The following is a 5480-nucleotide window of genomic DNA, read 5'->3' as shown; positions in this document are numbered from 1 at the left end:
GCCTTTGCTCACTTTCTGCGTAGGAATGACTGGCATGTGGTGACACACCCATGTGATCCTTTTCAATATAATTAATCGAAGCGTTAAGGCTTCGCTATTGTCCTTATCTCAGAAGGCTTTCATCAAAGCTAAGGCGCGAAAAGTACTAGTAGTCACATTTGATTGCTAAAAAGGTGTTTTTTTTTTGTTTTTCTTTTAACCAAATGATTTCTAGAGGTGGCCTGAAAAATTGCACCACAGACACAAATAGATGATTTTGTTAAGACAAGGGTCGCTAACCAGATTAGCATGTAGCTAAATGCTAGCATAAAAATGACCCTTCTTAGCATGAGGCGTTTGTCTTTGCGTTGTAGGTTAAAGTGTTACTTAAAACACCACCAACTGTCAAGTTCAAGCTTTTATGATGGTAATACTTTGACCCTGAAACCAATTTACATTAAAACATGCAAAGAGTGATTTTTAATTCATACAGTTTTAGTGTCATTTGACTTGCCACTTTACATTCTCGTTACGCTGTTTGGAATGTTAAAATGTAACCAGAACATCACCTGTGCAGTTGATAAATGTGAACCTAAATAAGCGTGTAGCCAAGGAAAAGGCAATAAATGTTGCAAAGTGGACCTTGGACTAATTATCTTGACGGGATTTCAAATCAAAGCAAAATTGGGGGGACAAAAATGTACCCCTCCCCCCTGAAAAAAATTAAAAGGACATATTTAGACATTCACTTGAATTAGCATTACATTTGAGATATGCTAAAGTTAGTGACTCCAAGTATACGGACCATGAGACGTTTTTGTGCAAAACGGCTGTTAGCAATGTCGTTACAATAATTTTCCGGAAAGACAAGTTTCTATTGTGTTTTTTTTTTTTTTTTTTTTTAATTAAGGCGTTGGACTTCACAAACAGAATGCAATGTCACTGCTCCAATAACACGAATGTAGCATAGTACAGAAACTGTGTCGCATTATTGACTCCAACCAGCCAGGTGAGGTTGCAACGCCACTGTGCTTGGAGCAGAGTCAAATTGAACAACAACAAAACGGCATTCGAGGCCAGTAACATTCTTCAGGTTTTTGTTGCGCTGCCACTCAGTGCTCAACGACGCGTTATGCAACACTGTGTGGATCGCGACAGCAAGCACGGCAGTTTGCTTTGAGCTGTTTGCCTCAAGCACTCGTGTTTAAAGAGAGGCACCCAAAGAACATATTACAATATTTTCAAAAGCATTTGGACAGATACCGTCTTCAATTTAATTAAATTAATGATTTCATTCAATCCTAAATTTGATTCATATATTATGTATGTTATATTAGCTAGTTTATTATGTATCTGATGGTCCACTCGTGAACATGGTGTGGTTGCTGAATTGAAAAAAAGTGTCAACATTTACAGCTTTTAGTAGGGAGGCCGATCCAGCCCAATAGACCAGACCGACATTTGGCCCGTTCCTCAAACAGGAGTACAAAGAGGCATTATCTGGGTGGGTGGCGGGGCGAGTTAAAGGCCTCCGCCCGCCACGGCTTTCTATGAACACGGCTCTTTCTTCCTCTTGTCTCAGAGCCTGAGCAGGAACTCGTCCTCAGGGCTCAGCCTGTCTTCCAGTCCCCCCAAGACCCCCGAGCCCAGTTTGGAGGAGGAAGAGGAGGAGGAGGCAAGGCACACACAAGCACACCAGTTGTAGCTTCCCCACACGCTCGTAACTGGAAAATCTCCGGGAAGCAGCCGTCCGTCTGGCAAGCGGAGTGAACTGTCAGCCTCATGTTGACGTCCATCAGCAAGTAGTCATCGCTTTTCACTGAGTTCGTCCCTATTGTACTGTACAGAAAGAGGTTTGAGTACAACATCTTGGGTGCATTTTTTTCATTTTGATTACTGATGTGGCTGTGAGTATTGATATGAATGATGAAACCCTGCCCTCTGGTAATGATTAGAGAGCAGCACACTAAATGATTGTGTATCAAGTGCGCGCGCATCAATGGTGATGTAGGTCAGTGCGCGACACGGTGGCTCTCAAAAGTGTAACCCGAGAGGCTGTGACTGAGAAAGGGTCGGTTTACCACACCGCCTCTTTTTGTGAGCCTGCGTGTGTTCGGATGAAATCAAGATTTCTTTTGGACGCAATAGAAAGAACTTCCTCAAATGGTGTCCAAAGACAGCTAAATGCGACTATTCACTTAAAGTTCAGACTTTTTTTTTCTTTTCCATCAATGACTATTTATTAAAATATTTTGTTTTTACATTTCTCAGAAGTGTATGACTCTTTTTGTATTTATTTATTTTTTTACTATTCTTGCAAGTTAAACCATTAAAAACAAACAAACAACAAAACAAGAGTGTGCTTTCAATGTAAAAAAATTTTGCCCTTGGGAAAAAAAAATTGTGACCACTTCTGTTGTACAAAATAAATGAGTAATTTGTTTGCATTCCTCCTTGATAGTCATTGTAAACTCTAGCTATCTTAGCATAACTTGTTATAATGTTTGTACTATTCAGGACATTCCCCCCATGTGCAGTCGGGTTAATAAACGGCCTTGGCAGCTATTTGCAGAAATGCACTTGCGAGTTTTTCTCGTCTAAGTGCCAAGCATGAGCTCAGCCGCGTCTTTGGAATTTGGCGTCTGCTGGTTATCTGCATATTGATAAGCCAGCAAAGCACTTTCTTGCATTCTGTGACAATCAACACTGCCGACTCAGTCCCAGTGTGACCTAATTGGGGCCTGAAATGTACAACATTTACACTTATCAAAACAATGTGGAGTGTTTTCCGTATCACAAATTTGGAGTTGTGTTTTGTTGCGGTTTTAATCCAGCTACAGTATTTCCTCACCTAATTTATTTCTTTACATTCTCTTTTGTGTTTTTGTACTGTGCTATTTTGCTTTATTCAAAATTGTTTTTTTTGGGGGGGGTGGGGCCTAATGACGTGTCAGCTTCAGCCGACAGTTCCCGACCAGTTTTTGGGCCGCCTTTGCTCACTTTCTGCGTAGGAATGACTGGCATGTGGTGACACACCCATGTGATCCTTTTCAATATAATTAATCGAAGCGTTAAGGCTTCGCTATTGTCCTTATCTCAGAAGGCTTTCATCAAAGCTAAGGCGCGAAAAGTACTAGTAGTCACATTTGATTGCTAAAAAGGTGTTTTTTTTTTGTTTTTCTTTTAACCAAATGATTTCTAGAGGTGGCCTGAAAAATTGCACCACAGACACAAATAGATGATTTTGTTAAGACAACTGTCAACACTCAAGTTTTTTTTTTTTTTTTTTTTTGGTCACTACCTTGCCAGTTTCTTCTGTTCCCTCGGTCCCTTGTGAAATCTGTCGGTGCGACTCCGGAGGTATTTATGAAGCGATGACATCAACACCCTGTGTGAGAAGTGTACACTTCAGCATGGGCAAAAGTATCGGGACATGCTCCGTAGTTTTACTAATCGGTTAGGATCACATGAATCCTAGTTCAAGTTTCCTGTCAAACCAAACATGAAATAAAATTACACGTTATGTATTTCACCACCTAAGCCCGCTTGCTTAACAGTAACACGTAATACGAAACTCAAATAACAGGCTAACGAAAATTTAAAGGCCAACAATTTAAATCTGAACGTTTTTGTGTTTGATTTAAAAACAAATAAGGAAATACCACGTTGTTTTTGTTTGCTAAATAAATGACATACCGATTTAGGATATTATAGATGGAGTGAATCTGACAAACTGGTCTTTCACTTTGGACAACACCACAGAAATGCAAAACTTGCGACTTTTTCCCATATCAATCACATTTGAGCGTGCCAAGCAAATGACGACGTCAAGCGTCAGCTCACAAAAGAGAGAGTGACAGGTGGGATGTTTACAGAGAGTTAAGTTGCATGGCATGACTGCGGATAACAGGTTTTGCAACATTGAATAGGACCAAGCGGCTACAGATAAGAAAAACGCGGTGGTGGGTGTGTTTGGGCTTGTGTCGTAGAGACCGTAAAACTGTTTTTTACGCTTTCCTACACACTTTCAAGACATGTAAACACGTTTAACTACACTGTATATAAACAAGCATGAAATGTGTCGAAAATGTATTTGTTGCGACTCCATTATTGAGGGTGCTTGAATTAAATTTTTGTCTTGACTTGTACTGTGTTAGGGTGTATAAAAATAGATTTTTTTGCAGATTATAAAAGAGCAAATATTGACTGATAATTAATCGGTTGGGCCCTCTTATGGAGTTCCATAGCTGATTGTTATTCTGAATGTGACTGGAAATGAACCTGGGCTCTTCCTCCCTACCAGACGCTTTCCAAATGATGAGATGTAGAAAGCTATGCTCAAAAAAAAAAAAGGGGATAAAGGAAACCTGATATATGCAGGGTCACGTACGCTGAACCGTGATCTCGAGGTGCCTCATAGCAAGTGACTCCATTGTGACGCTAAACGCAAGTGCAACATCTAAGACATTAACGCTGTGCTTCCAGGAGGAGGATGAGGAAGCGGTGGAAGTGGAGGAGGTGGAGATTGTCAACGTAATACAGCAAAAGCCACCGCCGCCGGCCATCGAGAAGATCTCCCGGACGGAGGTGAAGACCGACCTGAGCGAAGCCACCAAGATGGACACGCGCTACTTCGCTGCCTTGCTGGCTGACGTCTACAGGAAGAACTGCGACATCCATTCCTGCATCTCCGAGCACGTGTCCAAGATTCGAGGACAGTAAGTGGTGTGCACTTTGCAACGACATGAAGTGAAACGAATGGAAACTAGCCAGCAAACTGAAACGTGCTGAAATGGTCATCCTACTGGACATCACAATACAGTAATTATAATAACACAAGTACTTTTTGTTTGCTTGCTCCATTTTGTGTGACAGGACAGTGGATCTCGGTGTTGACCAGGTGCGTTAGCCCCATTCACAGTTAATGTATACATTTTTTTTTCCTAGATTGAACACATTCATGGTATCAATAATAATGTGTGTACTTAGGTGGAAGATGTTGAGGCTATGCTCCCTAAAGGAGCCACCGAACTGACCAAACAGCAAATTCGCTACCTGTTGCAGGTGGGTTAGCAAGAATCACGTGCTGAGATCAGCATCGAGCAAATTCTCAACAACTTTGTATATGTGCGGGTGTGTAGACTCGCCTGACTGCGGATAAGAGCATGCGTCTGCTGCTGTCCACCTTCAGCAGCCTGAGAGAGGAACTCCTCCACATGTCCGAAGACCTGCGGGTAAGACCAGCAACACTTCAGTCCTCGCTCGTTTTCCCATTAGGCACACCGCCAGCAAGTTGCCCTGGAATGTGCGCCTTTTCCAGCGTCTGGAGAGCGAGAAGGAGGCGCTGGAGCGAGATCTGGCCTTCAAAGTGGATCAGGCTCGCCAGTACGACAGCCTCTTGGAAGAGGTTCGCGAAAACAACAGACAGCTTCAGGTAAGAACAAGTCCTGAAAGCCGAAAGGCGGATTTCCGCTCGGGCTGTCGCAAGCACTTTTTTTTTT

The sequence above is a fragment of the Hippocampus comes genome, unplaced genomic scaffold (genome assembly GCF_001891065.2).
Source record: "Hippocampus comes isolate QL1 unplaced genomic scaffold, H_comes_QL1_v1.1 scaffold33, whole genome shotgun sequence".
In the NCBI taxonomy this organism is placed as follows: domain Eukaryota; kingdom Metazoa; phylum Chordata; class Actinopteri; order Syngnathiformes; family Syngnathidae; genus Hippocampus; species Hippocampus comes.
Note: the sequence above shows the minus strand (reverse complement) of the source record.